Source organism: Electrophorus electricus, chromosome 7, assembly GCF_013358815.1.
Source record: "Electrophorus electricus isolate fEleEle1 chromosome 7, fEleEle1.pri, whole genome shotgun sequence".
Classification (NCBI taxonomy): domain Eukaryota; kingdom Metazoa; phylum Chordata; class Actinopteri; order Gymnotiformes; family Gymnotidae; genus Electrophorus; species Electrophorus electricus.
In genome coordinates, this window is record NC_049541.1 from 24,748,794 (window position 1) to 24,775,505 (window position 26,712).

A 26,712-nucleotide genomic window follows, 5' to 3' on the forward strand; every position below is an offset into this window, starting at 1 on the left:
GTTAGATAGCTGATATCTGGTACCTTGCCGCACCTGGTCCTCCGTGCGCCCAATCCGTTAGGGTAGCTCCGGAGCTGTCCGCCGCGCCTGCCCCCCTTCATCCGAGTGAATGCGCGCCGAGCCCAGACCCAACTTATCGCACCGATGCGAGGAGCCATGATAAGTGTGCCCCCAGCAACTGGGCCCCGCTGATAAGCCATCCAGTCTATTTAAATGAAATCTCATTAATTCCACAGATGACTGTACAGAAATAGACATGCGACAGTTTCGGAAGCGGTGGAGGGGGAAGCGGGGTTGTCATAGAAAACGTGACGCGTCGCGATTCCGATTTTAATTCATCCCCTCCGGCGCGTGAAAAACGCACGCTGCCGCGGCCGCCGTTCCGCCCGGGCGGCGGGGGTAGGGGTCGTGCGGAGCAAATGCCACAGTGCTGCTTGCCAAGCGGTGGAGGAAGCAAGGAGGCGGCACGTTCCTGACGGTTCCCTACCTGTTGATATTCTAGCTGCCGTCCCCGGGGCGGCCCGCGCCCCCTGACCATCTGTGACTGTGGTCAGCCACTCCCACCATGCTCCTCCACACGCCTCCGCAGGGTGGACAGCTCTTCCCTTTGCTGTCCATCTCTCGCTCCACGCCAACCTTTTGGGTCCACTTGGCGTTGGACGTGTGTCCAAAGATGTGCCGGAACAGGCAAACCTCATTTTGCCGAGCTGCATGCCGCGGGGGTCAAAATAAATCAATGAACCAAACCGACCAGTCACCTAAAGGAGCAAATCTACTAGCTAACCAACCATTTCAATGATATTCATTTGTTTATTTAACTCTTTAATTAAATAAACAAATGAATTTCATGTATGCTATCAAATGCCTCAGGTGTACAGTACACATTTATGATTACTTCTATTACTGCACTGTATACAGTTCAGAGAAAGTTTATGTGTTATGCACCGTAATAAATAAATCCGTAACATGAATAGGGCAGTTTTCCAAAGGCTCACATCTCTGGGAAAGAACGATACCTTTCAGGCCAGACTTTATTACAGAAGAGATTTATAACTCTTCTCCCTTTTTATCACTGTTAAATCAAAATGACTTTCGCCAGAACCCCGGAAATAATCTAAATAAATAAATCAAAACCCCGTGTCATCACCCCCGGTCCATATGCACTGGTGGTGATGGAGGGATGAGGTGTGGGGGCTGGGGGGGTGGGGGGTGGGGTCGAGCACATAGCCGCAATAAATCTGCTGACATAAGAACAGTCTCCTCTCAGGCAGCGCCAAAGGAGGATTTCCACATTCCAGCGTGATGAGGGTGGGCCAAACAGAAGACTGGCCCTTTTTTAATAAGGAAACAAATGGGAGTTTTGTCGGGCTCCCGACTATCTAGAGGGTTTGGGGGCATGAAAGTGAACCCAGCGTGCTCCCCACTTGTAGTTCTGTGTCGCGACAATAAGCACATTGAGTAATGTAGACGTTTTAGAGCTTTTGGCTTCCTCCCACTGACATTTGCAGATGTCTCTTGCTTGCAGTGTGCACTAAACAATTCCTCTCTTTGAATGGCGTATCAGTTTATGCCTCATTCAAACTCCGTCGATGCACTGCAGTTATGGCCATGAAACCCAGTTGCAGAGCAAGAACAGGGATTGAGCTTTCTGCTTCCTTAACAGCTTCTCACCAATCACCAGAACAGAAAGCAACACTTCATTTCTTAGCATCTTTTCCTTAGCCAGCCGGCACACGGGCCCTTTTCTTTAACGCATCGATTTCCTTTTTCCACATTTTCTTTTTTTCTGGATGCTTATTAAATGACACGAACCCTGATCGGGTTACAAAGTCCCTTTTTTGGACAGAATTCATTTGTTTGTGTTTCTAATTTGCTGAAGAAATCAATATTGTCAGCGATTTTCCAAGTATCGTATGACTAACAGGAAGAGCGGGGGGCGGGGGGGCTTTGGGGTGTGAAAACGTGAAGGCCGTGGGCAATGTGTTTCCTCTCCGCAGGTAGCAGTCACGGAATATTTCTCCCAGAGTTCATCTGTATCAGAGAATGACATCATTCACACCTACCCAGAGGACCTCATTAGTCACCATATATGTGTAAGTGCCTGCTGTTTTGTCCTTTCTATATCCACTTATGCACAGGTCTGGAAACAGTATAATACTTGCAAATGCATTCTAAACGTATCGAAACAGGCATTTTTAAAAGGATTTCACAAAAAGCGATTTCACATTAAAGAAAACGCAAGCGAGACCCGGGCGCACAGACTACGTGCGACGCCGTCGACACATGGGGCACAGAAAGGAGGTCCCAGGTGAACGAGTGAGCTCTCATCTTCAGCCATATGTAATGAAATAACATGTCTAAAGTAATGGTCGAGTCATCCCCACCAAACCTCCGCACCCCACCGCACCCCCGCTACTCTTCATCCTCCAAAAGCGAATGTCATTATCTCCGAAGCAGGAATTCGCATGAGGGGGGAAACTGTGTGAAACCAGCTATGACCGCGGTGCATCCGGCTTCCCGGCTAGGGGATGGCCAGATAAGTCTGCAAGCTCTCTCCTCCTTAGGCTGATAAAGCCAGACACCGCACCCCAGTGAAATAAAACTGACCAAGATGGGAGGAGGGGTGGAAGAGGGTTCCAGTCGACAGAGATTGAGATCAGGAGCTGTGGAGTGGAGGGCTTACAGGACTGCTGATGATGTTTCATAATGGCACTCTGGCAGGTCCTCGTCATTCGCTGTCTCCCAGCCAACTGCAGCGAGGCAGGGCGTGGCCGGCGGCCAGCACCATGGACAGCGGACGGCAGAGAACACAAAAGGGGGCGGGGGAAAGGGAGGGGTGGAGGCTTCTCCAGCGCGCCGTGCCGACCCTCCATGTGTTAATCAAGTTCTGTGCTGATGTCATTAGAGATCCTCTGCTTGATTAAAGCGTACAGGGTCCTCGGGTGCTAAACGATATTAGCGACATGGCAGGAGAGCACGCGACATATATTTCGTGAGATATTATTGTCGGAGCGCGAATCTAATTTTCAGGCGGGTTCAGAAACCACGGGGAGAGCGGGCACGCGCCACTTCCAAGTTGTTTCTCCCCGCTGCGCACAACGCCCACTGGATGAAACGCAGCTCAGGCGCTTCCAATCTTCTGCCATGGCTGTCTTGGACTAGCACCAAAATAAAGGGATTAAAAAAAAACCTCAGCAATAAATCAATTAGTGCACTGTTACCTTATGGGGAAGTTTATGTTCACATAAAGCTGTTTCTCAAATGAATCTCTTTGAGCAGATAGGCTTGAGCAGAAAATTAAATGGATCGAAACACCACTGTATTTCCATCTGTGGCTGCACGGATGTCTGAGCTGTGCGCTGTCCGCCCATCTCCCTTTGCCAGTCTGGTCGTGTGCCGAGAGGTTAAAGCGGGTCCGTCGTGTTCACGCGGACCTTCACTCCCACATCCCGTTCCATCACCTGTCCGGTCTAAGTGGTCAGACCACGGTCTGAAGCCCCCACAACCCCAAATGGGTGAGACAGTCTGACGTATCCCAGTCTGCCTGGATCCCATGAGGCACATCACAGCCGAAAGGCCGATAAGGAGGCGCGCGGGAGTCCGTTCTGTCCCGACACCTCCGTCCCAGACGCCGCATTTCAAATGCACGTCAGCGTTGACTGTCAAAGGCGCCACCCGTCGCAGACGCCTCTTGTAGTAGGCAAAGATGCTGAAGAGGGACGTTTTATTTCTAAATGAGCACAAGGCGTCCAAAAATCGCATCAGGGGTTGTTGAGACACGGTTTCCATGAGCAGAATCCACAGTGGACCGGAGTCTGAGTTAACATTCACATGTAAATTAATTTCAGATTTTCACTTTTCAATTTAAGCACGTTTATGAAGTTTGGAATGGTTAACGACGGAGGGAGCAGGGGGTGAGCAACATTCAAAGCGGAATTAAATTTGTCACCGACAAACAGCGCAGAACGGAATGTGTAGGTTGCCAGAGGCTGATCTGCTAATAACTTTGAAGAATATGCCAGGACTACTGTCTCCTGGATAAATTTTCAGTATAAGAGCTTCTTTTTTAGGCCAACTTTGTGAAACGCAGTCTGGGGCTGTTTTTCCAGGTCTGCTCATCAAACGTCACCAATATGTTCGTTTGAACCCCCCCCCCCTTTCCTTTCACAGAGGCTGGCATATATTGTCACCACTGTCAAATAAGACGTGAGATCTGGTGCTGACTGCAGGAAAGATCTCAGGTGAGTTCTTCACTGTCTCATGGTGAAAACTGCCAGCGTGAAGTGATACTCTGTGCATGAGAACTCGATTCCGTCCTCCCCTCCGGAGCCTTCCGCATATTAATTCGGCACCGAAATTTGCATTTTAAACACTCCCCCATCAGCTTCGCATAAATAAGACTGCTTGAAAGATAAGTTTTGAAAAGCACAACAGCGAAACGGAGCGGGCTGGCTCTCAGTGTGGATTTCCTAGGGATGGTAACACCCGGGGCCCCCGCATGACTGAGAGGGCAAGAGGTCACGCGATCCCTTTATCCACCTGCATTGTAAATAAAAAACATACTGTTAAAGCTAAACAGGAGCTAAACGCACCTTCTGCAATTTGCGATTTTTTTTTTCTAAACTTTGTCCAGTAGAAATCAACATTTCGATAACCCTGATGGGAATATCTGTAGGATGAATGTGAGCGAATGCAGGTGAGGTTTTCTTTTCCTTTTCTCCTCTTGGCGAGAAAGCGCAGTGGTTCCAAGCGTTTGTATGAGCTAAAGATGGATGGAGTCAAGGCTATGCTTCCCCCTGACCCAGTCTTAACCCGGCGATCCACCGTGCACTGCGACGTCTCGGCACATCCTTTGCGAGCACCAATATTTTGAAGTGTCAGGCAAATATTTGGCTTAAGGAAAGCTAAAGAGTCAGTCCCTCTCGTTGCCCTTGACGGTTTAACTCTCTGTCGAGTGAGGCCCTTTAACTCAGTCCATGGATGTGGTCCTCATAATGTCGCAGTTAAGGGGCTGCCTCACTGACCCCAGGCTGTGCTTCCTTCCTTCTTTAAAATGAATCACTAAAAGTAAAAATAGACTACTACAAATTGCATAAATAATTCAAACAAAGCCGCTTTGGCCTCGCTGACACATGTTGGATGAACGCTATGTTGATCCTGCAACTTATCTGTATTTACTTTGCCTTGTTTATTTGATAATGTCGCTTACTTTATCTTCCATCTGCATAAACTAAAAAAAATTCATATGAGTGATATTATTCTGGCTGACGGGGACATTTCCGGCCTGCTCCTTCCTTGCTAAGGTTAAGGCAATACACGCTAATGGAAGCTATATTAGAAACATATGCTGGAGTGGAATTGTATTCCTCTGGCCAGTATTCCATGGCCAGCCCCTTGCTAGCAATTAGTGAACCTGGGCCAATAAGACCTAGCCAGTAAGACATAGCATGCCCCGTGGAGCTAAATGGACAATTTCACACTTTTACCAACGTTATCCACAGCCCCAGGCCCTTCGGCAGAGGGCAGGATTTGGGGGGGATTAGAGCGTTTTTACGCTTAATCCACTCTCCCCTGTGCAATACACAGCTCAGCCAGCAGACCCATGTCAGACGTATGTGGCTCTGTGTATAAGTTTTTATATTTAGGCCACACTTAGCTGATATAACCAGGAGATCCCGGCCAGAGGTTGAGGGCCGGTTAGGCTATCCGACAAGGTCCTGTGTAATTATAGCGAGATTACTAGGTGATTATTTGTAGGAATGGAAACTACAGTAAAGCAGGGCAAAGTTTGGGTTGGAAGGAGGGTTGGGGAGGGGGTGAGTTCTCAGCGCCAGGTCTCTGGGGTTAATGTGGACGTTTATCCCCTTGAAAGGTGGAAATATAATTTTTTAAAAGGTTTTAAATCAGAAGACAAACAGCACATGAGACCGATAAAACAAAGACATTTCCCAGCCCCTGTCATGTCTGAAAATGAGAGCTTTCTCAAGGCTAGCCTCAGCCACGTTAGTGTGGTCCCCACCCCTAACACAGTCCGTCTGGACGCGGAGCTGGATTCTAAATATTTATTGAGACAAATATAGAAAGTAAAATTATATGATTGTAAAACCTGGCCAAACGTAGCTCACCTAACCACTGTGACGTTTTTCCTCGGTTCTCACAGACAGACCCATGGTTCATCCTTCTCTTTGCAACACACTGCTCTCGGAGCGTTTACTGCTGATGCATTGAAACCTTTCATCTTAATCCACTTTCAGCTTCCCCGAAACAATTTGCCTCACTTCAGATCTCAAACAATGAACCTTTGTGGTTTGTATCAGTGCTTTGTTTAAATGCTTTCTAGTGAAGTGTTTTTTAGTATCTAATCTGAGCGCGAGGGCCAAACGGAACGGTCTCTTGCATTCCACAGACCCATTTACCTAAGCTACTGGGGTTAAGCTCCTCTCTTCACTCGGGTATCTCTCTAACCTTTGACCTGAACATGTGTTAGACCTCCATTTGCCTGACGCTTGTCTGCGGCGCCCCGAGCTGACCCCACTCCTGGCTGGGTAATTAAATGCCCCAATGATGCAAGTCTGTTTGGCTCCCTTTAACATCGAGGACGTCCTGAGCGCAATAGGTCAGCGACGGAAGGCTCCGCTTCTGGATCTGGCCGAAGAGGTCGACAGAGACCCCGCGCGTATCGGCGTCCCGCTAGCCCCAGGTGCTGGGGTGACATTTCGATTAAAATTAATGGGTCAGTGTGTTCCTTGTTTAGAAGCTTTATGGTTATTGCTCAGTCATGCAGGAGGTGGAGTTATTTTTAGGCTGGGCACCTGGGAGTTGGAATACAGATTTGTTCTACAAACATGGCCGATATCAATTGAATTAATTAAATAAGGAAAAGTGGAACATAAAAAAGGAGGAAATGTATCCCGTTGGCTGAATTGCGTTCGTCTACTCCTGGGTAATAATTTACAGTGATTCTTCTGTTTCTAATCTATTCTCCCCTGATGGATTATTGGTCACTCATCAGCTCCTTTTTTAAATGACTAACTGAAGATAATGAGATTTCTTAAGCCAGCCCCCGTGTTTCCTTCCTGTTCTTTCTCACCTCTATTAAGGGAAGAGGGAACAAGATAAATAGAGAGACAGGGTCTATTTAGGAAACTCTTTCTTTCTCTGTGTCTATATCTCTCTCTCCCTTTCTCTCTGACACTCTCAGTCTTTCAGATAGGCCAGATGGGGTCTCACCTGACAGGATGTGAGGTCAGCGGCACAGCCTGTCATAGGACGAGGCTCCGCTGAAGCGGGGAGCAGGCGACAGCTTGCCACAGATGGCACGAGGTGGCGTTAGGTTTCAGCTCTGGCATTCCCCGGGGAGCGCCTTCACACAATCATCTCCCTTTGGCTTCCGACAAGCAACATGCTCACGTGCTGGACCCTACTACTTTTCATAAATGCGCCCGCGGTGGGTGTCGCCCGGCTCACTCCTGGTGCTCACCCTTAGCCCGAGGGTGAGGGGTGACGTTCTCAGAGGTTTGCCCCAGACTGCCTGCTATCTCTCACAAACACTCACAGTACGCTCTTCGCTTGCTGCCGCTTTTCGCATTAGCGATCAGGTGGCGCCGCTTAACGCAGGGCTCTCCCCTCCGGATGTTCGGACGGGGTTTTCCTGCTCCCTTTCATCTGTCTCCTTCTAAGCCGTGTGCCACCTGCTGCTCATTTGGCCCCGGTGAACGGGTACAGACGCGCCGTGACCCCTTACCCAGTCTGTCATCGTCCCCACTGTTTTAGGCACGTCCACCCAAGACAGCACGCCAAGCCACACGATCCTGAACGCCCAGCACTCGGTTTCCAGTCGGAGTGTGCTCACGCCCTAAAGCCCCACCCCCATCGGCCGGAGCCGACCTGCTGCAAAAGCTTATGGTCACACATCCAAAAATACAACCCGTCTCAATACACGTCTCAAGCCGTCCTCCGGCTTTTGTAAAATCATTACTCTCTCTGCCGTACAACTGGACATCTTCAACCTTCAATTCGGAAGCAGATTGTGAACTGTGTCCAAAATGTTTAACTGCTGACCTCCTTTTTTTTTTTTTTGGGAGGGGCAGGTGGGGCAGGGGTCTAAACCTGAGCTCAGGGCTCTGATGGCTCTGATAAATGCCTCCCTGCCCCAACCTCCCCATAGATGAGTCACATTATTTAAAATCAATGCAGTTTTTCTTTCTCTCTGCCTTTGTCCTTCTGTCTCTCTGGGATTGGGATTGCCCTGGCGCCTCCAGGAGCTCTCACGTGTCCGGTTTTTCGACAGGGCAGTGACACCCTTTTACACACTTGATTTAATGTAGCTCAGTTACATACACACAACCCGGCCTCACCCAAGCCACTCCCAAACCCCGCCCGCCGCGCCCGCCCGCCTGCCCGCCTGCCCGATAGAGTATTTGAATAATTAATGGAAGGACAGGGCTGCAGATGAAGGGAAATCCATATCACATATACAGTTACTGGTCTTTACTTGTGCCTTGACCCCTCTCTCCATTCAGTGACCCTATAGCTGGGTTTACAATGGGAACTTAAGTGAGGCTAGTTAATAGACAATGTCTTCTGAGCACTCACAGGTATCAGCCCCTGTTACATTTGCTGACTACATATGAACATCTGTGAGGACCATGTGTGAGACGAGCGGGTGAAACCCTAGACGTGCCGAGGCTGGGGCTTTGTGTAAGGGAGCCGGCCGGCAGTCTAGCTGCCTGCAGGGAGCCCACCCTGTCCTCATCCACCCCTGCTAACACCCCCCCTCACTTCTCTGTCTGTCTGTCTCTTTCTCTCTCTCCCTCCCCCCTCCCCTCTGGGTCTGATAAGTGGTGCCTTCCTCCCGGGACCTTCTGTCGGCGAGTGCCTCTGGCTGGCCCTATCTGCGCCCGCACCAAATGGCTATCGGGTTTAAGATCCTCCTTTTCAAAAAGTCAACAGCTGGCTGCATGGGGTAGACGGCAGACGCTCTCTCTCTCTCTCTCTCTCCTTCTATCTTGCTTACGCACACCCACACAACCACATACAGACTCATTCACACACACATAAGCTCGCGCGTGTGCACACAGATGCAGTGACATTATGCTTTCTGAATTCTGGACACTAGAACTGATAAAGCAGAACTGGGTATCTCAGCGTGACTGGGGATCATAGCTGTTGTAGCTGTTGTAGGCTATAATACTGCAGTATTGTATTTAAAAGCCATCTAAATAAACATTTAACCAAACACTGCATAAACGAAATTACACTTCATCTGCAGTTACAGTTTAGGCCTCTGAAAAAAAATGCGTTGTGCCTATATGTAATAATTTACATCTGCCAAAAAAAAAATAAAGTTCATCACAGGAGGCGGTGTGTGTGCAACAGTCGATCCTGTACAATGGAGTGTAAGGACGCAACAGCTAAAGTGACAGGAATGGTGCTCTTTACAAATCCAGAGTGCCTCGACTGAATGTTGATTTTATGGCGCGCCATTTATCTGTCAGAAGAGATGGTTTAAAGTGGCAGGCAGAAGCCGTAAACACCAGCTGAGATTTAAAGCTACGCCCTGGGACAGCACGGGCGACAGTGGAACGGAGCGATCGGCGAGCTCTGCCAGACAACCGGAGCGATGTCACGTGCAATCTGGCCTGACGTCTAGACGTTTAAGTTTAATAGACAATCTGTATGCAGAAGGCTATTATGAGGTTATTAGTGTGAAAGTCCACAATGTTTTTTTTACATGACGAGACCTTCATTTCTCTCTCTGTCTCTGTCTCGCTCTCTCTTGCTTTCGCTTTCTCCGTGTCTCTCTCTCTCTCTCTCTCTCTCTCTCTCTCTCTCGCTCTCTCTGTCATTCTCACTCGCTGTATAAAAAGAGCTCATTTTAGCAGTTCATTTGCCAGATGTTTATTAGGTTGTCAGGCAGATAAGTTCAAATCACTTCCCCGGTGTCCGCCCCTCGTCCCGCTCCAAACAGACACGCAATTAGCCTCGGAACAATGCGGTTCAAGCCACACCTAATGAAGCCGTTCTAATTGAGTGCGAGATCTGGGTAAGCCGCATATAATGGGTCCAAAATGACTGCGCGTTCCTGCCAACATGCGCGACGTGGGCTCGTCGGGTTCAACTCATCAGCGCGCTCCTTGGACCGCCGACCCGCAGAAGACGCCTCCCATGATGCACTCGAAGCCCGCAGCGGTACCGTTGTCGCGTGTACGACCTCGGATGACCTCATTTCCAGCACAAATGTCCCGACCGCAGAAAGAATTCACCCTGGCCTAAGTAGGCCATCGGGCAGTTCCTTCACATACAATACGTCAGGTTGCAATATCCTTCTATTTTTGGCCTAGATTCTGTCTCTCACAAAAAAAAACAAAACGAGGGCCAATTTAATTAGTACCTCAATCTTAGCCCCTGCATATATATTTTTTTCTCCCTAACTTATATTCGGGGGGGGGGGAATCCACACTTTGCTTCCCAGAGGAAGCCTAGCTTGAAGGTCAGGGTCCAATTAAGAAAATGGCAAAAATAAATTAGCAGGGTGAGATATTGATTGTTACAGCATTATTCCGCGTGTCCAAGTGTGCTGTATAATGGATTTGAAGCAGATGGTCTTCGTTCTTGAGGGATGGGGGATGAACTGGCTCCTCTTCTGAGCAGCCAGGCCGCGACCACCAGAGAGGCCTCTCTGTTCCTTCAAAACATTCTACTCAGCACAAAGCACGCCGGGCCGCGTCGATGTGCGAAGACGTGTGTTCTGCCGAGGCCTGTGCCCACAATCAGCACTGTCTTGTTACTTGAGGGTGAAAACTTGTTTCTGGCTCACTGGCTGTCTCTTCTTCTCCTTGTTCTTTGCTTCACTTACATGCAAATTACCGCATACGCACACCCACATGTGCACATTGCACGCACACACGCAAACACACACACATGCGCGCACACACACACACGCGCACACACACACACACACACACACACACACACACACACGTACACACGCACACTTACAAAATCATCAAATTTTGTTTTATTGTGCACAATAAATTGATCATGGCACTCTTTTTGAAAGGACTGCTTCAAGCCAAGTGTATGACCGCTACCTACTGGAATTGCCCCCATGACGACTGCTCCGGTCTTGAACTCACTCTGGGCAGAGAAGGGTTTGAACACACCGAACACAGGTTCGTCTAGCCGTCCAGGTGTCACCTTGTGCCCATATTACGGATGTATCCGAGGAAGAGAGCTTAAGTCTCTGTGGTCACTCACAGGTGCGTCTACCGGTGTGCTCGGCTATCTGCAGGCATCCCAGCACCAGGCATCACACTGCTCGAGTCCACTAATGAGGCCTTCCATCTTTATAGGGAGGAAGGCTCGTTAGTGCTCTCGGGTGGTGCCGTGCTGCTCGCGGGCGGTCTGCTGCAGCCCACCCTGGTGACGGAGCTGTATGTATGGAGAGAAATCCTCTCCGAGACATTATGCCCCTCCTTTCTATCCTTTATCGCTTTTTTTTCCATTCATTTCCGAAATCCCCTTCTCGTGGGTGTGTGGTTAACACATATTCTGGATGAGACTTCGGCCCCTCTGCGAGCAGTATGCGCTGGAAGGCTCCACGTGGATGGAGCCTGATTGCTATGCGTGTGGAGAGAGATGTGGAGATGAGGAGGGGGTCTGGTTGCATGGATGTGCTTAAGAGGAGATGGTTGGGATCACGCCGAGAGCCCGCAACCCTCCAGAGTTTCTTTGCTGTTGCACTGCTTGACTCCGGGTCACCCAAAGGCCCTGTGCTTGTCAGAAAGATCCTTCCAGACTTTTATTTAGCTGTAAATCCTGCACGTCTGCTGTGTGGATGAAGAAAACCTGGGGAGGACCTTATCTGCAAGCATGAATTATGCAGATTCATGCCTGTTTTGCTATTTAATACCGATGGGGTTCCTCTGGAAATTTTCCAACATGCACTTTCAAATTATACAGTCGTTAATTAATTTTGATGCTGATTTGTTTGTTTGTGTTTTTTCAGATTTTTTTTTGTCAAAAGACCAGGAGTGTCAAAAGCACTGGAGTAGAACAAAGTTTTAAACTTCTTGTCAAACAAAAATTGATGATTTCAGCCCCCCCCCCCCGAAAAAAAAGAAAAGAAAAAGATCACCTCATAGATACATGAGGTTCATTTTGAGTACATTCTCTCTTTAAGAGGCTTAAGATGGCAAAGCTCTTGTGGCATGAAAACCAGCCCATAGCACTGATTTTGGTCTCTTTCCTTGGGTTAAAGCCAGTGTTTTGCAGTAACCTCTTTAATGGGGCAGGGACATCTTGCCATAGAAGGGAATTAAGCAGGATTAAGATTGCACTGTGATTGTGTGTGTGTATGTGTGTGTGTGTGTGTGTGGCCCGCAATACTGATTCCCTGATCTCCCTGTTCACATTAGCACAGAGTGTGACTAAATCGTCATGGTGACAATATAAATAACACTGATGAGGAATGTCACATCGAACATGACACTGCTGTGCATGTTTGCCACAGGCTATTAGTGCATCTCGCTTGTGGATATCCAACTTCTTAGGCTCCCGATACATCACTAACAGTCCAAACGGGCTCCCGGCCAGCTCTTTGGACTCACTCACTAATACATCTGCGCTACTGCACTGCAACGACACAAATCCATTGCCTTGGCTGTAGTTCCGGGAGCAGAAGAGGTCCTGAGCTGCATCAGGCAAGCAAAGAGCTCTCCCCATACCACAAATTAAATAAATACTTAAAAAGGTTCATCCAGAAGGGGTCAGATCTCCCTGAAGTCTTTGTGACCCCTGCAAGGAGGGAACAAACTGTAAAAGGCAGAAATTAATGAGCGCCCCGGGCCCTGTAATAAACAGATCAGACATTGCTTCCCCAGAGCCCAGTTATCACCATAAAGAAACAGAATCACCTTCACCTTGCAGTAATTGAGATGATATTGAAGTTTTGCTGGTGCTTGTTCCAACTCTTACATTTAAAGGAATTTCAAAGATGATTTTTTGAAGGCTTTTTTTTTTTTTTATCGCAGGAGAAATGCATCCCTTGGCGTCTGTGAAATACAAGCACAGTTCTAGTGCGGTAGCAGGCAGTGCACGTCATAGGGGTCTTAACCCCCTGGTCATGTCTAGCCACACTCTGGCTCAGTCTCCTTCAACAGTAATAGTGTGTTTTTGTCTCATTACTAATTAATGCACAAAAGGTGCAAATGCAATGTTTGTGGTTACACTAAGCCTTCTGTTCATTCTAAGGCATTTCAGCCTTATTAAGGAGTTTGCCGTTTCTCTCTGTTCATTTTCAGGCGTGGCCTGTTTTGTTCGTATATATTAACTATGACTAGGTTTTGCGGTCAATTGATGTTTGACCTAGCTCTATAAAACATGAAACACTGCTGCAAGTCTACGAGGCAGACTAATTCATAGCTGTACAGGACTCCTCAATGATACGCCGTAACTCCTCTGACCCTCTGAGCGACGGGGAGTAAATTAAGTATGCACGGGCGCTGGGCAAAAGAAGCAGCCGTGTTCGCGTAATTCACACTCAGTCACGTGCAGGCACAAAGGCAACAGGGCCCCATTAATCATTCCCACCAACAGCACTTCGCACACCATGCCCTATAAGCGTAAGAATCGCAGCAATTCATAATTAAACGGCTGCTATTGTCCCTTGAACGGAGATAGGACGAATTCAGCTCTGCAAAGTGACCCGTAGGTTGCCGAGCGAAACTCCCGAAGCCATTCGAAGTTGCCTTAATGGCCATTCCCTCAATGACTCAGCATGGTTCGGCTAACACCGCGGCACTTCCCTGACGTATCGCACAAATGCTTTACCCTCACCCCTGCGGTCTCGGAGTCTGCCGGAGATCTTTATGAGTAGCACTCAACTTATTAGGAGTATCAACTTTAGGGAGAGAACCTGATCTCCAGATATCACTCTGAGCCCAAGGCTGCAGGGCGTCTTCTTCAAATAATAATAAAAATCCATTAGATACCATATGAGCTATGATACACTGGAAACAGATTCAATTCCCCGTTCGGTCGTGCCGCAACGCCACGACTTGGTATTCAGAAGCCACTTTATTCGGGCCACAAATGACTTGCCATGTCAAAATAATCCCCTTCGCGTGGAGATTGCGCCGGACGCTGGTGTTGCTGCTCTGGAGATTACTGCTGATGTAAACAGCTCCCCTGTACATGTGTTTTCCAGGCGGCGGTCAGACTCAGGGCCACGGAGAGACAGAGAGTGAGATAGAGAGCGAGAGAGAGCAAGGGAGAGAGAGAGACAGAAAGCAAGAGAGAGAGATACAGGGGGAATGTAGCAGATGTAACCCGACTCAGCTGTGCCTGCGGCCCAGTGCCAGGCTCTTGCCCTCTTCCCCCTGAGGTTAGCACCAGGGCAGGAGGCCAGATCCAGTTGGCTGGCCTGGCGCAGCGCCACGGTGCCCAGACCACCTCGAGTTCAGCGGAGCTTGCCAGGCACCGAGACATCTTCCAGCAATCGCGCTCACTCTCCCCGGCGCTCTCGCACCATTACCCATCTTCTGAGAGAGAAGAAAAGAGTGAGAGAATGACAAACCAAAGAGAGAAAAGGAGAGAGAGAGATGGAGGGAGAAGGGAGCAAGGGACAGAATGAACTAGAAGGAGAAAGAGAGAGGTGCAGAGAGAAAGAAAATCCCCACAACAAAACCCAAACACATAAGTGTACACGTACATACAGGGAACAATTTTGTACACACTTGTGAGCAAAATCTGTGTTTGAATTGACTTGCTGTATCTGTAATGCTCTGGCATGAACACTTGTCTAGAGCTGCACAGTTCACATCCACTAACGAAAATCCATCCGTTCCGGCACACCAAGGGATAGCAAACGTACACAAATCTTATCAAAACAGCGGAAGGGCACTGCTGTCAGAAAAAAAAAAAAAAAGATCTACAAAGGGTGAATTCGGGAAGTGGTCACAACTTAACTGCATTTCGCAGCTCCTGGCGGTACGCATCATCTTCGGGCTTCGGGGGGAATGTGTCTGTTTCAGCAGTACCGGCGCGGAGCTGAAAGGCTCGCCGCGAGAGTGGCCGCCTTTAAATTGCACTCGCCGAAGACGGATCGCGTACATGCGTGACACTGTGCTGCGTCCGCTTTTGTTTCCAGCCAGCAGCGTTAATGTGACGATCCATCAGCCGGCGCCCTTCAGCCCCAGCCTGGGATGCACGACCCTTACAGGCTCTGAGTGCATTTTTTTTTTTTTTTTTTTTTTTTTTTAGTGTTTTGACCCTTCCATGCGTCCCCTTTGTGTTTTTCCACGCCGTCCAGACAGGAAGTAGACCTGATGCCTCCAATGCTGCTCTTGTCTTCCTGGGGTTACAGGAACTCTGAAGGACTCAGGAGGCCGAGACCTTCTCCCTGACCAGTGCACATCCCACTTCACACAGCCACTGACAGATCGGCTTCATGAAAGCCTTTGAAGGGGGAGAACTATCGCTGGCCAGTCACTGACAACAGCCCCCCCCCACACTCCTCCCGCCGACGCAGGAGACCCGTCATCCGCTCCACACAGACATCGTCTCACCCCTGTGTGAAACTCAGGAGCAAGAAATGTTCCTTTGTTCAGCTGAATGTGGAGGTGAGAGGCTAAGGGGAGGAAAAGAGAGTCTACACAAACCCTTTCAAATGACAGTCGAGTCACTTTCTGCTTCCTGTTTCTTCCCTTTAAACAGAAATGGAGCTGTATTGTCTGTACAGACTATCGCACATTTTAACACCACCCACAGTGCTTGGTTCCCTCGTGTCGCTCGTGGGATGCCATTTTGGCATATACACGCATACTACAAACTGAGCAATGCCGTTTCCCAAGGGGCTTACATTTGGCAAAAAATTATTCTGGCAGCTCAACACACGGATGTATGTTTTGCTACATTTAAATAGATATTTTCCAAACTGGAATGGTTGTGTGACACTAGGGATTACCCATGCACACCGATCATCAGCTGGAAAGCTCGCCTCTTTTACAAGTCACTGCATTCCGGGCCTGTTTGACATTATTACTATCATCCTCACATGCTCATCCTCAGTCACTCGTGGTCAGGTGCCAGCTCACAAAATGTCAGGAGACAGAGCAGTGCAGGGTCTCGGGCTCTGGGACAAAGCCAGCTGCCAGAACATGAGCTCCAGTCCATCTCTCCCTGTGCTTTTTTTTTTAAGGCTGGTGATTTATTTTTTTCCTCCTCATTAAGCTCCGCAACCCCTCCCGGGGATCCGAAGGCCCCGCCGCTCGCCACCAGCAGTCGAGCAGCCTCCCTGGCAACGGAGGCGGGCCGCGAGCGCGTTGCCACGGCAACCAGGGCCCTCGCGAAGGGATGAAGTCGGACGCAGGCCACATGAGCAGCCGGGCCTTTCGGGGAAGGGCTGACGTGGCTACCCGCCGAAGCCCATTGGTACCTGGCATCAAGCTCTGGTCACAGGCAAGGGATGCGGGGGATGGGGTGGGCTTGAGAAATGGGAAGAACTCTCCAGGGATGGGTGGCTTGGGTAGAGGTAGTGGGTGTTCAGGAGTGCAATGTGGGGTTTGGTGTGTGTGTGTGGGGGGGTGGGGGGTGCCCTAAAAATCCCAGTGATTGAGCTCTTAAAATGGGAAAGCCAGTCTCCTGGTACAGAAGAACAAGAGGCCAGGAACAGGGCATGGGAGCCTGAGGACATCTTACAAGCTGTAGAGGTGGCCACACATAGGTAGCTGAATGATACCCCGCTGCTCTATTGTGGGCAACCCAGCAGACAGTCCTCCTAAGACTGGTAATCTATTGTAATGCTAAACGCCAGTGTCAACAGCCAGACAGGATACAGCCTTTACAAGGTTAAGATAAAAGGTACTATTAATAAAAAGGCCCTCCAAAAAGTTTACAACAGGCCAACATACGCGTTGGAATGTAGAAAACATCAAAGACCTTATCTGTTGCAGTTCGTCTTTACTTAAGACACAGACAACGCTTATATACATTTCTGCACCCAGAGAGATACTGTAGACACTGACAACAGGCACTGGCCACTAGTTTACATTCTCTGTTATCGCCTGCAGTCGGTCCCATATTTGTGGGAGATTGTAGCCTGGATGCATCGCATCCTCTGGGAGAGAGTTTGTTTCAAAAGTTTCTTTTTACCTGACAGATCATATAACTGCCCAGATCTTACTCAAAACGCATTGGATTACCCAGCTGACAACTAGGGCTGTTGGCTTTCTGTGTGTGGTGCCCTGGTTCCAGGCAAATTCTGCGGTACACAGACACCATCACAGAACTTTTACTAACTAGAGTTGAGATCACACTTGAGGAGTTGCGGCGTTCACCCTCATGGACAGAACTGTAGCTACAGGCAAACAAAAACACCACACGCAGTGGAGCTTCCGCTGACTGCATGGCGTTTACACCGAGAGCGAAGACCTTCAAACCCTCTGCGTGCTTTACGTGGGTGGGAATAATACTGCTCAAATGTATTTATGTGGAGGTCTGAAATAAGACCACCAACCTTGAGGTAGCTGTTCAGAAACACTGAAATAAACCCAGATGGAGAAAAGGAGAAAAGGTAATAGGTGAGTGTGAAGAAGAGCTGTGGTGTGTGACTGTGATGAATAAAGTATTGCCATATGGGAATCCTCCCCTGGTAGCTGTGGCCCTGTGTTCCTGTATGTGTCTCCTCAGGGCATGAAAAGGGGCCTTATTCCCTGCTGGCCAAGGCTAAAGCAACAATGTGTGTGTGTGTGTGTGTGTGTGTGTGTGTGTGTGTGTGTGTGTGTGTGTGTGTGTGTGTGTGTGTGTGTGCGCGCGCGCACATACATTTGTGTGTGTGTCCGTACTCTCCAAGGCTAAACCGTCCAGTATCTGTGTGTGTGTGTGTGTGTGTGTGTGTGTGTGTGTGTGTGCGCGCGAGTTTGTATGCTTTCTATTGGCACATACAGTCAACTCCAACACCACACCTCCTATACTATTATAGATTGTTAATGTTTTCAATATGACCAAGCCCATTCAGTTAACTGCTGAAGAAAATTACACATATCATGTCATGGACTCTCTTATAAATGCACTTGCTGCAGCCCTTAAAATCAGTGCACAGTGGTAACAGTATGTCATGCCTGCCAGGTTCTTGTCATTATTTTCTTACCTTTCTCCAGCCTCTGCTGTGGATCGACACACTGCATCCACACCAGATTGGGCCATCTCTGTCTCTCTCTCTCTCTCTCTCTCTCTCTCTCTCTCTCTCTCTCTCTCTCTCTCTCTCTCTCTCTCTCTCCCTCTCTCTCTCTCTCTCTCTCTGTCTCTCTCTCTCTCTCTCTCTCTCTCTCTCTCCCTCCCCTAAACCCCACCACTCACAGCCTCTTTTTCAGCTGCCTGTCATGACCCTGCCCTCCCTCAAGCGTGAACTTCCTCCTTTCTGTGGCTGTTACAATGCCCGTTCCCCCATAAAAGGGTTTGTCAACAACAGGGAAAGGGGGAAAAAAACCTCTGAAAGCTCCTTTGTCATGAGTTTGTCTGCATTAGCCAAAGTGCCCTCAAGCTCGCTGTGTGAAGGACAGCGAGCGATATGCAGCGCATCCCACTATTAAATGAAGTGGGACTTTTGACATCGCTTTGTGCTGTCTCATCCAATTCGCCATCCATGCGTACCATCAACATCAAGCGCTCCAATGCATAATTGCAGAGTAAAGCGGTGAGCTTCTGTCCGCAGTGAGACAACCGACGTTTCGAAATAGTTACAGAACAATTAATCAATGTTTTCTGTTCTTGGAATTAAAAGTGCGGCTACTACAATAAACAAAATAAAGAAGGGTTCACGCGTGGTTCCACAAGAATGCAAACTAAAATCTCTCCACTGGGAGAGAAAGGAAAATCAGAAAAGAGATCTCTTTAATATCTCTAGTGCCTCTCCTAGACAGAGATAAGATATGATGGAAAGGAATTGGGGACTTGATTAAGTTTCCTGCCTCTCAGGTTTTTCTCCCGAGCAAAAAGGCCACCATAAACCCATCTCAGCACAGCCACATAGTTACCGTGTTCAGATTTGTCAAGATGAGAAACTCGTGGGCACATTTTAAAAAAGAACAAAAACCAACCCTAACCACCTTTTACCGTACACCTTAACTAGCTATCATACCTAGTTTAGCTAGATAGCTAGTTAACAAAATTAGTTTTTTCATGAGGAGGAAACATGTCTAAGACTTAAAGCTAAAGACAAAACCATTAAAGTGACACTGGAGATCTAAGATGATCATAGCCTCAACATTAGTAAGCTAAGCATTAGTAAGCTAAGATAGTCAGCTTATCTTAAAACGTGTGAAGTTCATAGGAATAATTGTCATTATTGAACACTGGCCAATTGAGCTAGACAGCTTTTAAAATCTAGCTAGCCTACACCTAGCATAGCCTATATCTAGCTAGCATTGGCCTGTGACTCTGAGTTCAAATTTATCAGAGTATTTTGAAAGGTCAACATAATGTTTGTGAAGATGGAACATTTACTTCTCTAAACACTGAAACCAGCTATCTAGAATTCAACAAGATTTTTCTGTTGCCAATTCAAATACAAGTCTGCAGTCCTTTAATTGTTATATTCTCTAGTATTTGGATAGTGTGTTTCTCTAGTTTGTCCAGAAAAAAAAAAAAACATGAATAGTATGTTGTCAAATAGTTATTGTATAATAGTTTATACATTTGGGAGAGATTAATTGAATTGTAAGATATACCCAGAAGTAGCCTCTCTCGGCTACTTTATACTGCCGTTGCTCCATTGGAGAGATTTTTCTTGTATTGCTTTAATCTCTGTCGATTCTTTATTGGCAAAGATTAAAGCATTACATGAAAAATCTCCGTGGTCTAATATTTTTCTCAAACCAAATTTGCAGTTTTCACTCGCTTTATCTCAGTAATAATTTGCCTCCTTTTTGTCATATGTGGTTTCTCCTAAGGACGTTTCTGACAAAGGTGATACTAAAATCAGATATAAGTGAGATTCATCTTATGTATCCTGAGCCATAAAAGCTCAACCTTTGAGCAGTAAGATTTTACTATGTGGAATATAAAGTTTATTAGAGAGATCCACTCCATGCCTAGGCTGACAGCCCTTTCAAATATAATCGTACTCTATGCACAGCTGCACTGTTGTGCCTTGTTTGCAGTCTCTTTTACAAGTGACCTTCCAGATGTAAAAAGGCAGATGTATATTTTGTGTGTGAGCGTGTAAGCATATTTATACAGACACACACACACACACACACACACACACACACACACACACACACACACACACTGTAGTTTTTTTTTTTGTGTGTGTGTGTGTGTGTGTGTGTGTGTGTGTGTGTGTGTGTGTTCATTTGTGCATGCACAAACAGTATTTAGAGGTGCATTTGCAGAGTATATGAATATTAAAAGCATCCAGCAATTACCTGCCCTTTGGTCAAAACCAGGTCAGTGATTAAAGCCGCCGGTAAAGTTGTGCAATACAGGACTGACTTTAGAGTGCAAGAGTGGGGCCAAGAGTACCTCGGTACAACTCGCCATTAATAGTAAATTGTTAATTGTAGGGAAGCCAATTAAGTTCAGATGTACTGCAGTACATATAATTGTGTAGTCCTCTCTATGCAACTTTGATCAGTTTCATCAAGGCCTTCTCAAAAACAAGACTTCAACAGCAAAAATTCCTTAAAACATTTTATAGGCAGATATAATGATGTATTTTGTATTGCTACACAGCAAGTTTACAAATGTGTTACATAATGTCATTGTTAGTGCTATTTTAATTATAACACTACAACGCCTTTTATGCAGGCATTTTAATAACTTTAACGGAAAGTATGGTCCTCACATTGACAATCAAAAATCACAAGTTGATTATAGAAAATGGTTATCAATAGAATGGTGTTGGGCTGGAGTTCAATTTGGGACACTGACCACATGTCTCATTAGTCTCATCCGTGTGGAGGATAACTTTATAAAGCATCTTTAAGGCTCCCAACTTTATAAAGTATCTTTAAGGCTCCCTAAATGATTCCCCTCAGTTTCCCCTACAGGGACGGCTTTAGGGGCCCCAAATACTTCTAAATGTTTTTTTGTTTTTTTTTGTTTTTTGTGGGGGGGTATAAAATGCCTTAATTGGGGGGTTGTGTAAAATGCCTTTTTAGCAGCAGCTCATGCTGAATGTTATAACAATGTTCTCTTCAGTGCGATGAGTGTTACCGAAGGTCCTTAGGAAGCTAACAATGTTCTGTGGAAAGCCTCCTCACTCACTGTGTGTCTCAGGGAAGATGTAATGGCAGCTTGGGGGGGGGGCTGAGGGTGACCGGCCTCGAATTGCTGTCATTACTGAGTTTCCCTGTTGGATTACAAAGCTAGTTATTGACATTGAATCAATGCATGGAATGTTGTTTTTATGTACTTTTTTTTTTATTTAACACATAACTCATAAACACATAACATTTCAGTTTACATTGAAGCTCAGTTATGACAAACTGCTGTGTATAAAAGTATTAACATTTTGTTGCTGTGAAAATATTCCCCAGGATTTCCATTTACCAGAGATGCCCCAAAGCACAGCTTCAGTGTCCCATGTGTTTTAATTGTATCCTGCAATCTCTTCACCTTTGCCAACCTTAGTTCTCTTATAGAGGTATAATTGTTCTGCAGAGATTAAACGGAATGCAAATGCTCTTGGCTTTTCGGAATCAATTTAATACAGAGAGGTTTCATTCTCACTCATAAATCCCTGGATAACATCATTTTAAACCTTGTTAATAGTCTCACTATCTGGAGTGCACAAAGTGATAGCACTGTGAATTAAAATGAGTGACTGTGAGAGCGGTGTAATTTCAGAAATTAATGGGCTCTGATACCATTTGCTAAATTACATTTTGTCTCCGACAAGAGACAAAGGGATTATGCTATTATTGGCAAAATGGTATTTACCTCTCTGCTAAGGTCAAAAGAGTCTGTCATTTTGTGTACAAGGAGAAAGGCTTTCGAAATTAAACAGCCATTAAATTGCACCAACCACAAAACGTGGGTGTGTTCAGCACGTCTTGCCGGGAAGCAATGTTTCAGCGAGTATGACTCAGATGACGACCTCACCGTGGGGAACATATGGCAACATCTTACAGATCCTCCCCTCCCACTCTGCCACGCCCACCTCCTCTTTCAGCTTGAGGCTTGATCTCTTTGGCAGGCCACTAGGATCTTGTATCAACAAAGAGCAGTCGAAACTCTGACCGTTATCTGGGCCTTCATCGTAATTTCATTAACAGCCTGATGGCGGAGAAAGCCCCAGACACTCCATCTTTGTAAAGACACCATCTCATCCTTGCGTGGAGAGGGTGAGCAGCTTGACTGCCCTCTTCCTGGGTGATGTCAGAAATGTCTTTAAAGCATTTAATGTTTTTGTGTTGACTTTGTCTATGTTGTGTGTGTTGATTGTGTGTGTTGGTTTGGAGCGACCTTATTCAACCTCATATGCACTCCTGAAAATACGAAGTTGTGATTCTAAATAGCTTTCAGCAGCTCCGACACTAAATAGCTTTTGTTTAGCTAATGTTTGTCGCGGTTTCTTATTTCTTTCTTCAGATGGCAGACCTACCTCAACCTAGCAACAACAGAAAAATGATGAAAACTACAGTAACACCACTGTGCCTGATACATACACCAGAAAAAAAAACACACACCTGCCACTGCCATATTACTGTAGGAGCTGTGTTCAGAATGCTGAAGCAGCAGTCTTGTGATCAGAAACCGACAATTGACGCGAAGCCAATGACGATGGCTAATGCAAATTATGCACGGCAACAGACTCTCTATAGTTTCTGATTGAAAACCTACATGGTGTTTCTGATACACGGCCCTTCCTAATGAAATGCCGGGCGGGTGTGGAGCCTCCCCGGCTGACAGTAGGCATGTTTCCGTCTCGCCTTTGCTTTTCCGTTTTAATGTCAGGCCTCGACCCGGAGGGGAGCCCTTTTCACTCACAGATTCCAGGGTTCCAGTGGCTGCCTGACGAGAAAAGGACAGGCGACATGAGCGAGTGCCACAGACCCAGGCTAATCTTCCAAGTGTTGATCCTTTTTTGGGGGGGGGGGGGCGAGAGAACCCGCATTCTGCTTCCTCTCTCGAGCTTGCAGACTTTCTATAAAACTTAATGTGTTTTTTTTCTCTCTCCTATCCCTCTCTCGCTCACTCTCCCTTCATTTTCTTGCAGCCCCCTCGCCCTCCTCCTCCCCCCTCCCCCGATTGTTAACCTCAGAGGCACGGAGAGGAGCCGTCGGAGGAAGGCCCCCGTGTTCCAGCCCCGCATTCTGTCGAGCTAAATCCACTGGGGTCTCTGATGTTATCACTGCTGTACCTCGAGCTGCTCCCGCTGAAGCCAGCCATGCGGCCATGGGGGAGGAACGCAGCACAAAGAGCCAAAGCAGCTTACAGTTCCATTAATAATGTGCATGAATGGATAATGTCGCTTGCTTGTTCGGTGCCGCGTTTCCTGCGCGAGAGGCGGTTTCCATGATGTTTTAGCAGGCTGGTGTTAGTGCATTGCTCATTTTCTATGTGTCTAGATCATAGGTAATTGGGTTTCCTTCACAGGCCTATGAAGGTGCAAGGTTCGTTTTTTTTCGGTTTTCTTCAATGCACCCGGTTTGATATGATTAAAGAAGTTCTTTAAAAAAAATTGCGAAGGTCTGAATGTGTGAATAGTGAAAATGGCTCGGGTAAAAGAGATTTTGGGTGTTTGCAGTGAATTCCATTGTGGTATCCACTAATTGCTTCACTGCCTTGAAAAAGAAGCAGTCAAAAAAGATTCTCATTTGAAATATGTATTGCGATAACTAAACATGGTGGGATTTCTTTGCGATCAATATATAGTCATAGAGTATGGTATAGACTATAGTGAGAGTGACATGCTTTGTAAGTCACTGCTACCTGTATGAGTAACCATACAATGGGGCTTGTTATCACAAAGGGCAAAACCCACAGTAATGCTGTGCACTTCATTGCTTTATTGTATGAGGATCACCATTAGCCTCCATTTCTTGCCACCATATAACATTCAATACATTAAAGTCTATTCACATTCCTTAGATTTCTTAACAGTGCATCAGGTTTTATTGGAGATTTTTACTTTGAACACACCTACTGACTTTTTTATTTTTGTTTGGTTGTGTGTTCACAGGAACGAGAATGGGAATACTCATCTGTATTTCAAATGGCCAATCAAATACTGCAGGATCCAAGTAAACACTCTGTTCTGAAAAAAGACGTTTGGGTCAAGGCCTCATTCCCATTCTTATTACGCTGACCCCTAGTAAGCCACAAATACACAAACAAATAAATAACAGTGGTTCATGCATGTCAGGCAGATGATAAAGGGCACGTTTGGAAAGTGACCATGACCGGCGGGAAAGGTAATATCTGGAACAGGGCGAGCACATGAGGACTACGGCTGGCTTCGGCCTCCCGCCTGGTGCTGACCAGACTTGGCCTCCGCTCGGCCAATGAGCCTCCTGTTGTTCGACCAACAAAGGGGATGACTTTGAGCTGTCAGCGCCTTCTTCCTGTGTTGTGCAGGCCGGATCCACAGGTGTGGCTCATTCTCTGACACCATCGCTTTCCGCGCATCGCCGCCGGGTAGACTTCCCCTGTCTCTCTTGGAATTCTCCATTTCTCCAGTGAATAAGCTGTAATGGAGAAAACCTTTTACAGAACCTTGAACTGTAAACAGGCTTTGAGTCAATTTGAAATCATCAGCTTTTTTGGTGAGTTAGATGATTCAGTCAAAATAGGTTTGGTTTGTTTTGTTTCTGGGGAAATCCTTTTGTGCTATCGTAAGTAGAGAACAAAGTATACCCTTGATTTGAAGAAAAAAAATATATAACGTCGTGTTTGAAAAACATGCCATACGTGGCATAAAAGAAGCCTTTGTTACAAAACACTTCACTGCATCTAACACGCCAAAGAAATCTACATGAGAAATGAAAACTAATCAAAAGGAACTGAGCACGCCACATTCACTGTAGCGAGATGCTATATATTCACGTTTTAGTCTAGACTTTGCTGACTTTGTCTGTCTGATTCATTGCCATAAGGCAGTCTGCCATCTATTACAAGTATTAAACGCCATTAGTCTACTGAACCCTTCCTTCACAGAACTCAGAGGTTTTTGATGTAGGCTATTTTATCCATATCAGAGTTTTATATCTGAGGCAAATCAGAGAGAACAATCATTCTTCTCTGGCAATTTTAATAATTGGATCACAACCTCTTTCTTACCAATGATATCCCATTACCTAAGAAGTAAGGTTTCTCTAACAACGTGACAAGTTTTGCTCAGTCTCTCTCGGCATACTCAGTCTTTCTCCCTCCCCCCCCCCTCCCAGCTGTTTTTTGTGCAATTGTGACCAAGTATGGAAGCAAATCCTGCCACAAACCGGAGAGAGGTTACGGTGACCTGAAAATCCGTGGTTAGCTTGCAGGTAGAGAGACAAGCCACGAATATCTGGCCTTGCATTTTCTGCTAAACTGATTGTGATATCCGTTTAGAGACCACTTCGCTACGAATTAAGCAAGTGGTCAATGCGTTTTGGCACCCGTGAATATTGCTGCAATACAGCTTATAAAATTATGGCGGGAAATGTGATTTAAATGCACTTCTGGAGCGTTCGTAAAGTTCATGTTTTGAAATAGCGCGTATTCTGCAATAGCGTCTGTCGTGAGTGGGAATAGCAGGAAGGAGTGGTGATATCCTTGTCTGGGGGGAGTTACGCTGTTATCTTGGATGAACACAGAAACCTCTCCTGCACTTTCATCGTCCTCTTACTCTGAGCTTCCATCTCTTATCTGAGCCAGAAGAGCCGGAGAATGGGGTACATGGTTTGACGTGCCCATTATCAAACACTTCTAACAAATAGCAGAACTGTCAAATGGTGGTGGTGGGGGGGGGTGATTGAAGGATGATACAGCAAAGCTTGTGCAGGCTAAACTCCAACTTGTTTATTATGTTTTCCCACTTTTCTATGCGATTGGAAGAATGAAGGGGATGTATTTCTGCTTCAGAAATATTACATCACCCGATACCATCATCGCCATTTGTCGATTAAAAAGTACGACAAGCCGATGACTGATGGCGGCACGCAGATTTCCCCGAAAGTGCTGCAGGTTTCTTTGCTTTCTACTCCAGCTTAACCGGAGAGCCATTGCACAGGCACGTGTAATGCCGGGAGGGAGGGTGGGCTCGGAGGTTGTGAGCCTGCGCACCAGTGGGGGGGGCACACCTCGCTCAAGGTCATGGCCGAACCCCAGGCGGCGCCAAGAGCGTTTAAATCCCCCAGTTCCTCAGTAATCGCCGGGCCAGTGTGCTCTGTCTGGCCCGTCTCAAGGTCACACTCATTTAGCGTTGAGCAGTGAGAGCCCACGCAGCAGTGTCCCGCTTCGTTCGGCTGTCGCTCGGTTGTTACAGCGTCTGCTGTTAGCAGGAGAGCCTGTGATAAACATTCGTGTGCTATTGCTTAGGGTAACAGATATGTCAGTCATGCCAAGGTAATAATATACTGGGTTGCGGACCGGAGATTGCCAAGTGCGTTTGACCATCGCCCATCTGTTGTGTTACTCTAATGAATCTCTGAAGCCCTTTTATTTGAAGAATGGAAGAACTCACTCTTTATATTAAGCAGTGGGAGAGAATGCTTTTTTTCCCCC